General features: G+C 40.5%; 2 pseudogenes; both read right to left on the bottom strand.

Moving 5' to 3' along the window:
- Positions 1–7,816: 7,816 nt before the first annotated feature.
- On the bottom strand, positions 7,817–9,153 carry LOC140525183 (tubulin alpha-1B chain pseudogene; annotated as a pseudogene).
- A 2,994-nt stretch (positions 9,154–12,147) lies between these two features.
- Positions 12,148–13,166, bottom strand: LOC140525184 (L-lactate dehydrogenase B chain pseudogene; annotated as a pseudogene).
- Between the last annotated feature and the right edge of the window lie 240 nt (positions 13,167–13,406).

Consider the following 13,406-nt stretch of genomic DNA (forward strand, 5'->3'; position numbering starts at 1 on the left):
TTCCCCCACAGTACCACACTACTTTTCCAGGGCATTGGGAGGAGGGAAGGGGAAGGCACAGCACTCAATGAGAACAAGGAAATTTGAAAAGGGAGGGTAGAGGCCCCAAAGCCAAGCTTTGCCAACTTCCCAGTTTTGGTCTTGCTCCAGGGAAAGGTAGGAATGGGCACCTTCCCCCTCATGATCTGATCCCTGTCTCTTCAGACATGTTGTACCCTTTAAAATATCACCCCTCAGATGACGCTTTCGTGACCTGAAGTCACACAGGCAGACTTTATTTTGTGGTCGCTGTTGTTTAGTTGTGCCCGACTCCCTGTGACCCCATTTGGGGTTTTCTTGGCAAGGACCCTGGGGTGATTTGTCATTTTCTTCTCTAGTCTGTTTGACAGATGAAGAAATGAAGGCAAACAGTGTGAAGTGAGTTGCCTAGGGTCACACAGCTAGGAAGTATCTGAGGCTAAATTTGAACCCAAGATGAGGATCTATCAGTTCTGGGGCCCTGTCCACTGCACCACCTAGCTACCCTGTTAGAGTAATAGTAGATACATGTTAAGATTTGCACAGCCAAGTGGGTTGTAAAGCTGGTATTTGTGGCTAACGTTTCAAACTGTCCAAATAGACTGTCTCTTCTAAACCAAAGACCCCTTTTGGAACCCAATGTTTGTATGCCTTTGGAAGATTGATATTCCTTAAGGATGAAAATCAGCTCTGATTGGTTAACAAGTAATGAGGAGGTATGTTTTCTCTCTTCCCTAACATCTTTTCTCCCCTCCCCTTCACGTTTTCTCTTCTGCAGTAAATAGGTGTGAGCACTCCAACACAATAACACCGTCTTGGCTACTTAAAAAAATAAATATAAGAAATGAGTCCAAGACATTACGTTCTCCTTCCTGGACTGCTGTGACTACTCCAAATTAAGAAAAAACTCTGAGGTATTGTGGAGGATACATTTTACATCACTGTTACTTCAACGCCTTCCCCCCAACACCCTGCAGAACCATCTCTTTTCATCTCAACAAAACAAACCAGCCCCTCAGCCAAGCACATAGGTTTTCGTCAGCTCTGCCAAGTTGATAACACTGCCCCCATACTCTCTCCGTTTTCTTAACAAAGGCTAAGTTTGAAGATATATGTACATATCAATAATATAAGTATTATATAGAGACAATCATTTCTCACTATTTACATACACACATATATCTATGTATGCATATGTGTGCGTACATATATAAGTGCGTATCTATAATGATAGAGAGATAATGAACAGAAAAGGCCCTTTTTAGCCTCTGTCGTTCCTTTCCGTGTATACATTTCTTTAGTGAGATGAAACGAACCTTTGTGTTCTCCTAAGGATTATTGGAATTGTTTACCTCAGAAGTTACTTCTCATCTGATTCCGCAGCCTGACCTGAGTGGGCTTCGGTGGATGGTAGGAATGAAGTTGCTTTCTTTAGAAAGGCAAAGAGAAAAGGCAAAGAAATGTCACTTACTCAAAACACCAATATGAATTTGTCATTCACCAAAGAACCAAACTTGTTTACCAGTCGTATTTGGGCAAAATGCATGCATACACATACACACACATAATACAATACATATGATATATGTATGTATATATATACAACACATGCCATAGAAACACATGCCTGCAGTACACATGCAAAACACATAAAACTCAACATACAAACAGGCATCTACACATGCATGTACACACATCTGTGAATACATACACATGCAACATAAATATGCATAAAATGCAGCATATACACAGGCACATGAGCATACATGTGCAGGCATGCACATGCATGTTTACAATACACAGAGCTGAACATACATGCATACATGCATGTATACACACAACCCAATTTGTATGAACTGGGGAAAAGTATGTCAGACTTGTGGGGCAACTGCTTTTTATTTTACTACCTCGGTAAAAACCATCTTTCTAAAAGCTACTTTAAGCTGACAGATTCTCAACGTATAACCTTGGAGGTTAGGGTTCTGGTGGTGCTGGAAAATCACCCCAATTCCTCAGGGAACACCCTGAAGGGAAGCCATAGCCTTGCTTTGGGACCCAAGCCTCATCTTTAAGAGTGGAAGTTGGCATAAGGTGGCTCGGATAGCTCAGAGAAGGGCTCAAAGTTGGCACAGAGCAAAGAGAAGTCAAGAGAGCCATTGGAAAGCTCACCTAGTGAAACAAAACTGTTGTAATAAGGGGGGAGGTGGGTCCAAAATAATTGTCGAAATTAATATATTTTAAAATATTTTTCACCCCCTGTATTAAGACCAGGGAAGGAAATAGTAGCTGTGGGATAAGTAGTACTTTGCCTGCCAGAAATAAATGTGAAAACTGGCATTCTCTCTATTGAGGGTGAGTAACCCAGTCTCTTAGCTCCCCATGGTGGCCAGAAGAGACACTGCACACTCCAAGTTCCTCCAGACCTTACAACTTAATTTTAGTCTGTGTGACCAGCTGCATGTTTCTGCATGTTTCAAGGAGGAAGTATTAAGTCACATCAGATGCAAATGCCACACTGTTGTGACAAGCTCAGTTCTTTTTAATAATGGGATTGTCTCTCCCCAGCCCCATCCTGTAATCTTGTTAAACTATCATCAGTTGATAACAAATTAGTTTATGAGGACCTTTTGAAGAGCTTAGCACAGTTCCTGGCACATAATAGGTGCTTAATCAATGCTGGTATATATAATGTATAATAATATAATTCCTGAGGTGGGGAAAGATTGGTTCAGAGCCCAGGGGTATGTCTGGGAAAGTGAAAGCCAGGTGAATGGATAAAGTGTTGAACTTGGAGTCAGGAGATTCTAAATTCCAATCTGAATTCAGACACTTATCAGCTGTGTGACCCTGAACAAGTCTCTTAATCTCTGTTTGCCTTATTTTCTTCAACTGTAAAATGAAGATTATAACAGCATTTTTCTTGCAGGGTTGTTATGAGTATCAAGATTTGTTTGAAAAAAGTGCCTGGTACATAGTAGGTGCTGTGTAAAATGCTTTTGTCCCCTTCCTCCTGTTCAAAAAGACTACTCTGAGTATGTTACACAGGCTGCATTGTTTGGAGGGAAACAGAGTACTTTGTTAGGCACTTGTGGCCCCACTGTGAAGTGGATCAGTTATCACCATCTGTGAGTTAGCGAATCTTGAGTTTAAAATGGCTCTTCCTTTAGTCTGCTGCTTTCCAGATAAAGCTAGAAGTGTGATTTGGTTTCGAAAGCAAAATAATTCATTGCCAACTCATTGACATTTATGGAGAGAAAGTTTCCAGTTGGTAAAACATATCAAAGTAGGTTGCAAGGTTTTGGGAAGACAGTAAAAGCCTCAGCAAATCCTTGAGGAGGGAATTGAAAGCACAGGACCCTTAATTTTACTTGATTGTCAAAGAAAAGCTTGTCCTAGGGCATGAAGCATGTTTGAGGTGCTTAGGCATTTTTGTGGAAAAGTAGCGGTATGATTTTGAAATAGTCTTTTTTTGAATGTCATGGCTGTATAAAGGAAAGAGCCCTGGACTTCGAGCAAGGTAGCTTGTGTTCAAATCCTACCTCTAAGCATTGCTGTCTGTATGACCCTGGAGGCCTCTCAGCCTCAATTTCCTCATTTGTGAAATGAGGGTAGAAGTGTATGTGCTGTGCTTATCTCACAACTCACGAGGAAAGCATTTTGGAAAGGTTGATGTTATTGTTAGTACTTATATAATTTGTAGTTGTTCAGTTGTGTCCAACTGTGACCTCATTTGGGGTTTTCTTGGCAAAGATACAAGAGTAGTTTGCTATTTCCTTCTCCAACTCACTTTACAGATGAGGAAACTGAGGCAAACAGGATGAAGTGACTTGCACAAGGTGACACAGCTTGTAAGTATCTGAAGCTAGATTTGAATTCAGATCTTTCTTATCTTAGCCCTGGTGCTCTTTCCACTGTGCCCCTAGTGGCCCCTACTTATATAATACGTAGGAATACTGCCCTTCAGAATCCTGGGGTCCAGTGGGTAGGGGGAACCACCTTTTGCTCGACAATTTATCCAGTATACCTCAGGTTCTAGGGTCTTACCCTTGACTTTGAGCTTGAGCTTATAGAAAGAAAAATGAGGAGGTCACAAGATACCATTCCAGCAAATGGTAGTTGTTGCAGAAGTCATTGACTTTGAGAACCATGAGCACTTATGCTCCTGAAACTGTAGCGGGGCGGTCCTAAACAGGATCAGGGAACATGTGATGATGGTGACTTGCTTTGGGAACTGAGACTCATCTGCAAGAGCGGAAGTTTGAATAAGATGGTTCAGAAATTATCTGGGCTACAAGTGGGTAGAGAGAAAACAGAAATCAAGAGGGCTGTTGGAACAAAACTGTTCCAATAAGTGTGCATGTGTGTGTGTGTGTGTGTGTGTGTGTGTGTGTGTGTGTGTCTAAGATAATTGTTGAAATTAATATATTTAAAAATATTTTTCATCTTCTATATTAAGACCAAGGAAGTGTTAGGTCACTGACCAAAGCATGAACAGAAATAATGAAATGATGACCAGCTCCTCCTGTCTCTCTCTAGAAAGAAGCTGATTCTCCTGCTGCCAATATAGAATCCTTTAAATGCCTGTTCCCCCTCCCCACTACCTGGTAGAGGCTATACAATCCCCAGATGTCCAAGAAAAGGGGTTCTGATTTCCCATAAATCTAAACACCTTTCTATAACTCCCTATAACCTATTCTCAACCTATTCATTGAATGGGCATTACCTCACCCTAAGTGAGTATTGAATAGGCCTTGACCTAATGGGACCAGGGTCTCCCATTGCATACTGGGCCATTTCCAGTCATCCTGATGAATATCTGGTCACTGGATCCAGATGGCTCAGGAGGAGAAAGTGAGGCAGGTGACCTGCACAGCCCTCCCTCACTCAAAACAAAGTCAAGTGCAAGTCATGCCATCAATTCTCTGATGTCATGGTTTTCTTTGGCAACAAAGGACGCATACAACAATAACCTATTCCTTCACCCTCCCCTCTAGAGATTCCTCCCTTTTCCTCCCATTTCCATTGATCTAAATACCCTTTTATACCTTCCTTTAACCTATTCCCTCACCTTCCCCTGTAGAGATCCCTCACTTGTTCTCTCATCCCTCTCTATCCCCCTACGTTTTATTTCTTCTAATTTAGAAGACTTTTATACTCTTCTAGGTATACTTGTGTTGTTCTCTCTTAAATCCATTCCCAATGAAAGCAGGTTACAAGAACTGCCAGCCCTGTTCCCCCATCTAATGTGTTGATTTTTCCTCTTGCACCTCATTTGTATAAATAATTACTCTTTTTAGCTGTCCCGAAATGGTTTTACTTTTTAAAGTCATATCACACGCAAGTCTACCCCAATGTTTCTTACAAACTACCCAATTACTAATGCCAATCTTAGACATATGTTTTACATTTTATATATGTAAAAAGTAAATGGTCCGTCCTTATTGAATCCCTTGTAATCAGTCTTTGGTATGTGCCTTATGCTTCTTTTGGCTCCTGTATGTCAAATCTGCTATTAAGTTCAGGTTTTTCTTTCTTTTAAACAAAGTCCTGAAAGTCTGATGGTTGATCAGTTGTCTATTTTTTTCCCATTCATGATTATGCTTAACTTTGCTGGGTATGATATTTTTGACCGGAATCCCAGTTCTTTCACTCTTTGATATATAATGTTCCAAGACCTGTGGTCCTTTAGTGTCTCTGCTTCTAGGTCTTGTGTGATTCTAATTGTGGCACTGTCATATTTAAATTTTTTCTTGTTGCTCTTAACATTTTATCCTTGAGCTGGGGGTTTCAGAATTTGACTATAATATTCCTATGAGTTTTTCTTATAAGATCTCTTTCTAATGGTAATGGATGCATTTTTTTCAATTTGCATATGTAAATCTTGATGGCCACAAATACTTATTTCAGCTGGAAATGAGTATTATTTTGTGTGAATGTTTTAAAAAGAAAGGATTTCCATTTTCAAAGGTGGGAGATAGTTATTTGCTTAGCAGAGCTGAAACCACATGCATACATACATGCGTGCACATGTGCAAGGATTGGGCCTGGTGCTGTATTTTGTAAGCTATATAAATTATCCAACACCAAATGTATACCCTAGACTCATTTCTGTTCTTTTTGTAAAACTAACTAAATAAATCATAAACTCAGAAAGAAATGGATTGTGAGAGTAACCTCCCCCACCTCACGAAATCCTATAAAAAACTGAAAACAACCCCCATCTTGTTTCAGTGTAAAGTTTAGGGCAGTTCCTATCCACATGTAAAAAACCAGTCTTTCAGAAGCTTTCAGCTAGCCAGGGCAGCTGTGCCTATGGAGTAGCCACAGTGAGGGAAATGAATTGTAAGAGACAGAAGTAAGGAATGAGGGCATTTCAGATATGGGCGGCAGCCAGTGCAAAGGAACAGAGGTGGAGAATGAACTGTCTTCTATGAAATTCAGTTAGAAGCTCAGTTTGTCTGGGCTGAAGAGAATGCAGAAGAAATAAATGGGTAATGAGGCTGGAATGGTAGTTTGGGGCCAGGCTGATTTTGAATGCCAAACCACTTAACATTTTCTAAAACATTCTGAACAATCCTTATTTGTAAGAAGCCTTTGACTGGATCAACATCTTGTGTCAATGTCTGGTTCATATACCTTGTTTGTTGATGCTTTGTAATACCTTGCTTTTTAAGGGGAGAAGCAGAAGATCTTTCTCAATATGTTATTTCATTGTGAAGGCAAGAAACTAGAGAAAATATCAGGCTATAAGTCCCCAAAGAGACAGGGTTCATAGGAGTTTTAAGAAAGCAGATGTCATAACATGGGAAAGAATGACCACTGAACATTTACAGCTCTGTCCAGGCATAAGACTCTTCTTGAACTTTTCTGTGATATGATGATGCACATCCAGAGATGCCAAGAAGAGAGAGGTAATATAGCAATGATCAGAGAAGAAGAGATAAATTGCTACACTACTGACTCCCTGCTAAATATCCTGGAACCATTTATCAACTTGACATGAACAGAGATCTACCATCTCCCTGGAATAACTATCTGGGAGAAAATGGAGATTCTTCTGGGATATTCCATGTCCATAGACCACTATGACCACCTTTTAACGATCTAGGAGAGGACAAATGACACCACAGAAAAGAATGGTGAAATCTTGGATAAGGAATGAAAGTTTCATGGGTGTAGGTAGTATTTTAATTATTGATGTCAATGGAAGGTAAGGATTTCAGAAGAGAAAGGCACATTTGGAAAATAAATAGCTTACTAAGACTATTCCTGGGATTCAATTTTTATTTCTGAATTATAATATAAAATATAAAATGATTGATACTTGCCTAGGGATAGAATGCACCTAATGAGGTCCAGGAAAAGTATATTTTCTTCTGAAGTCTTGTGAATTTGATGGATAAGACTTTAAACTGCAGATAGAAGGAAGAAAAGGATAAAGCCACCAAGCCAGAAACCACAGAGAGGAACTGGTGCAACAGAGGAAAAATAATGTCAGTAATTATTTCACAGGGGTTTATTTTGGAGAAATATCTTTTTTTTTTTTTTTTGCACTTTTCCTTAAAGCCTTTAATTTCAGACATGATGGAAAAATTTTTACAGAGACACATGGAAAACTTAGATATGATCACAGTTTTGATAGTGTAGACAAACTAACCAGATAGCTAGCTGTACTATCAAGGCTGCCTTCATACCATCATGGTACCTTCTCAACAGTTGCCTAGGTAACAGATAAGCTAAGTGTGTTTAAGCTGATGAGTTTTGGATGCAACATACTGCAGTTGTATGGAAGGGATAACTAGTACTCTTCTCCTACCTCTTCACCCTCTCCTTCAACAGAATCCACATCAACCTTCTCATAATCTTTTCCAGGGCAGCCATATTCTCCCGTGCCTCAGAGAACTCTCCTTCCTCCATGCCCTCCCCCACATACCAATGGACAAAGGGACGCTTGGCATACATCAGATCACATTTGTGGTCCAGGCAAACCCAGGCCTCAGCAATGGCTGTAGTGTTGCTTAACATGCACACAACCCACTGTACCTTGGCCAGGTCACCACCAGGAACCATAGTAGGAGGCTGGTAATTAATGCCAATCTTGAAGCCAGTTGGGCACCAGTCCACAAACTGGATACTACACTTTGTCTTTATGGTGGCAATAGCAGCATTGACATCTTTGGGAACCACATCACCATAGTAGAGCAGGCAACAAGCCATGTATTTACCATGGCAAGAGTTGCATTTCACCATCTGGTTAGCAGGCTCAAAGCAAGCATTGGTGATCTTTGCTACAGAAAGTTGCTCATAGTAGGCATTCTCAGCAGAGATGACTGGGGCGTATGTGGCCAGAGGGAAATGGATATGGGGATAGGGCACCAGGTTGTTCTGGAATTCTGTCAGATCAACATTCAGGGCACCATCAAATCAGAGAGAGGCTGCGATGGAGGACACAATTTGACTAATAAGGCGATTCAGATTAGTATAGGTTGGGCGTTCAATGTTAAGGTTTCTGAGACAGATGTTATAAATGGCCTCATTGTCTACCATGAAGGCATAATCAGAGTGCTTCAGGGTAGTGTGAGTGGTCAAAATGGAATTGTAGGGCTCCACTACAGCTGTGGAAACCTGAGGGGCTGGGTAGATGGAGAACTCCAGTTTGGACTTCTTGCCATAGTCAACTGACAGACGTTCCATCAGCAGAGGTGAAAAGAGAGCCAGTCCCACCACAAAAGCTGTGGAAAACCAAGAAGTCGTGATGACCTGTGCACTGATTAGCCAGCTTCCAAATCCTGTCTAGAGCCAAATCGATGATTTCCTTGCCAATAGTGTAGTGCCCAAGGGCATAGTTATTGGCAGCATCTTCCTTGCCAGTGATCAGCTGCTCAGGATGGAAGAGCTGGCGGTAAGTTCCAGTATGAACTTCATCAGTTACAGCTGGTTCCAGATCTACAAACACTGCTCTGGAGACGTTTGCCAGCTCCTGTTTCACTGAAGAGGGTGTTGAAGGAGTCATCTTCTCCCCCAATGGTCTTGTCACTTGGCATCTGCCCATCAGGCCAGGCAGTACAACTCCCAGCAGGCGTTGCCAATCAGGACACCAGCTTGGCCAACATGGATCGAGATACACTCCCTCATGGTGGTCAATGAGTTAAGCAGCGGCTGAGACGGCAGGAGCAAGGATACCCGGGTTCTCATTACAGCCCTCCACAAGCTAAGAGTCGAGATAAGTAACTTGAGTAATATATATCTTGTCTCAGCTGACCATATACAAATGAACAACGAAAAAACCAAAACAAACAAAACAGAAAGAAAGTAAATGAGGTACCTTGATGTAAGGAAGCAAATTTGACATCATATACGTCTCAGACTTGATGAGATGGGATTCTTGCCTGAACTATGACTCTGGATGGCCATGCCTTATTCAAAAGAGGCTACTCAGAGACAAGGAGCAATGAATTTTTGTCTTGTTAACTGAAAATCCCAGGAGGGAAAATCCAGGAAGCAGAGAGGAGAGAATTTGAGGGAGGAATAATGGAAGGAAAAATGGAAACCACATTTTTATGTTTGTATACAGAGATCACTTGGATGGAAAGAGAAAACAGGGAGGTTAGGAAACAGATCAGAAACCTGAAATCGAAGCCTAATATTGCATTTGTGGAGGGCTAGTTGTGTTACAGCTTCCAGATATTTGCTGGAATTCTTATCTTTGCCAAAAACAGACAAGCTGATAAATTATTATTATTTTTTAGAAAGAAATTAATTAGATAATTTATTAGATGAGAGAGCCAGAAAGAAGAGATGGCTCCCTCCCTACAAGTTCTGAAAGATTTATATAGGATTTTTATGAAGTTATTTACTTGTTGTTGTTCAGCCATTTTAGTCTTATCTGTCTCTTCATGACACCATTTGGGGTTTTCTTGGCAGAGATACTGAAGTGGTTTGTTATTTCCTTCCCTAGTACATTTTACAGGTGAGGAAACTGAGGCAGACAGGGTGAAGTTACTTGCCTGGGGTTACAAAGCTGGTACATGTCTTAGGCCAGATTTGAACTCAGGAAGATGAGTCTTCTTGGCTCCAAACTTGGTGCTCTATCCACTGAGCTACCTTGCTGCCTTGAAATTATTCATAATCAGGAATTATGATAATTCCATAACACTAATCATTTGACAAAGGTACTGAACATGAGTCATGTAAATCACATGAAGGGAACCTAAACCACAAGCTTGAGTGGATGTTAAACAGGTCCTGGGTATGGTAACCTGAAAACAAATGCCTTGGGTGCATTTGGGACCTGGGAAAACCCAAAATACCTTGTGGTCATTCCTAGAGAGTTACGGGGTTCAGGTGATATTCTGAATGCAAACCACTTAACGTTGGATTTAAACAGCATAATAATTTTTCTAAACAATATAATGAATATTTTCCCCACAATTTTCCTCCTTTGGGACTTTCTCAAGCCCAACATTTTTATATTAGTGAAAGCATAATTTATAGAAGCAGAAAAGCTGGGTTATGATTTCAAAGGGAGTTCATTAAAATAACTTGAAATCAATGGATGCATCTTCCTCATTATCTTGTCCAAAGCTTGATATAACCCATTTAATGAGGGATAGGGTTAGACTGGTGACAGATTTTCCTCAGTGTCATAATTTTATATATCACTTAAAGTGACAAACCTTGTTAAACAGATTCTATAGATAAACTAAGTCAGGTTACAGATGAAACTAGATTTGAAAAGTTCACAATGGACTGGCTTTTTTGGGGGCGATTTACATATCACAAGGCAACTAAGAAAACTCAGTGTCAGGGAATTCTTCTCTTATAAAAGTAGTTAGAGTACCTAACAAATAACTAAATCACTTTAGGAAGTTCAAAGTTCCCTTTGTCTTCTGTCAAACAGTTTTAACATTATTATTCAATAAGCCAAGGTTTGGTAAAGTCAGGTTAATAAAGAAAAGAGACAGACTTTCAGTTGACCAAAAAATTGCAGCCAGAATCTGTATACCTTTCTTGCATGTGTTCATCTTTCTTTGCCAAAGAAGACCATGCCATCAGAGAAATAATGACATGACTTGCACTTGACTTTGTTTTGAGTGAGGGAGGGATGTGCAGGTCACCAGCCTCACTTCTCCTTCAGAGCCATCTGAATCCAGTGACCTGATATTCATCAGGATGACTGGAGATGACCTAGGATGAGGCATTTGGGGTTAAGTGATGTGCCCAAGGTCAAACAGCTAGTGAGTGTCAAGTGTCTGAGGTGAGATTTGAACTCTGCTCCTCTTGACTCCTGCACTGGTGCTTTATCCACTGCACCACCTAGCTGCCCTAACCTTTCTTGCATGCAAACATAAACACCATGAACCATTAAAGCCAAAGTATGCAATAATAATGATCAATGTTAAGTAATGTCAAGTGTCCTTGTAACTCATTCCCAATGTTCATTTAATCAGTACATTTCATCTTGAGCCCTGAGGTCACATGTTTGATCCCTGGAAGTATCTTCCCTTGGAAATTCTGGAATAGGCCTCATTCTCATAGCAGTTTTTGAAGGAATTCCTCCTAGTAGGTCTGCTTCTCTGGTTACAAGTTAGGTGCAGAGATTCCTTAGGTAATATTGCCAAAATCACATTCTCATCATGTTTGATGTGATCCTGTGTTGGCTAATCCTGTCCATATGCTATTCTAGAAACACAGAGATTTACTCAACTTCCATGTTCTCAAAGATTCTTTGAGTTTATTCAGGTGACCACCAGTGAATTTCACTTCTGACACCATATTATTGTTTGCAAGAACAAATCACAAAATCTGAAATAGTTTTAGAAGGAAGTTTATTGCATCATTTTTTTTTTAGTCTAGGAATTATAGCTCTATTTTTTTAATCATACTATTATGTTAAAAAGGAAAAAAAGCTATTTATGTAACTGGAAATATTAAAAGAATGCATCTTGGGGAAGAAAGCACACTTCAGTAGTGTATTTATTGGTTCATAGGTTCATATAGCAAGCCTTTTAATCATGTACTTTGATGCTGTGGCCAGAGTTAAATTCAAGAGAAAAATTCTATCCTCCAAGATGGCTGATTACTAAGTGGGCACAGCGATTCACATGTTGATTGAGTTTCTACAGAATATTACAGGTCTTTCAGGTCTTTTTGAATGTCCCACAAGGTATCTGCACTCTTCTTGAGTTGAGCTACCTCATCATCTTTCAGCTTCTGGTTGATAACGCTGGTCAGTCCTTGGGCATTCAGAATGCATGGAAGGCTAAGGAAAACTTCATTCTCGATGCCATACATCCCCTTCACCATAGTGGATACAGGGTGAATCTTGGAGAGATTTTTTAACATGGTCTCAATTAGATCAGCAACACTTAATCCAATAGCCCAGTTAGTGTATCCTTTGAGTGTGATCACTTTGTAGGCACTTTCAATCACCAGCTTATGAACCTCCTTCCAGTTTTTGATATCATTGTCAGTTCCCATTTCTGGATTCAGGTCTTGGAGGGAAACGCCTGCCACATTCACTCCACTCCCCACAGCCACCCTTGAGTCCCCATGTTCTCCAAGGATCCAGCCATGGCAGCTGCTTGGATGGATGCTAAGTTTTCCAGACATAAGATAGCGGAATCTGGCAGAATCCAGATTGCATCCACTACCAATCACCTGGTGCTTTGGCAGCCCACTCAGTTTCCAGGTGACATATGTAAGGATATCCACTGGGTTGGAAACCACAATTATGATACAGTCTGGGCTGTACTTTACAATCTGGGGAATAATAAATTGGAAGACATTCACATTCCTTTGTACCAGATTGAGGCGACTCTCTCCCTCTTCTTGGCGGACTCTGGCAGTGACTACAACAATCTTGGAACCAGCAGTGACAGAGTAATCTTTATCAGCCACAATTTTAGGAGTTTGAAGAAACAATTTTCCATGCTGTAGATCCATCATTTCTGATTTAAGTTTGTCTTCCAAAACATCAACAAGGGCAAGTTCATCAGCAAGACTCTTTGCAAGTATGTTGATAGCACAGGCCATACCAACTTGTCCAACACCCACAACAGTAATCTTATTGTTTGGGGCTACTGCCTCCTCTTCTGCAACTGGAACAATCAGTTTTTCTTTAAGAGTAGCCATTTTGTCCTGCCTAAAGAGTAGTTGATTGCTTGTGATGAAGTTTGTCCCAAAGAGAGAAGAAAATCAGCTATGTCTTTCTCCAGCCTTGCCCTAGCTCTATTACATCATTTTGTAGAGGAGAGAGTCAGAAGGAATGGCTCCCTCTGATGAATTCTGGACTACACTTTGAAGGTTGTCTTTTCCAAAGGGTGAAGAAGCTAAGAAATTCCATTAATGAGGAGAAATTGGATGTTGAAATAGGGATGGTGAAGAAC

Source organism: Notamacropus eugenii, chromosome 2, assembly GCF_028372415.1.
Source record: "Notamacropus eugenii isolate mMacEug1 chromosome 2, mMacEug1.pri_v2, whole genome shotgun sequence".
Classification (NCBI taxonomy): domain Eukaryota; kingdom Metazoa; phylum Chordata; class Mammalia; order Diprotodontia; family Macropodidae; genus Notamacropus; species Notamacropus eugenii.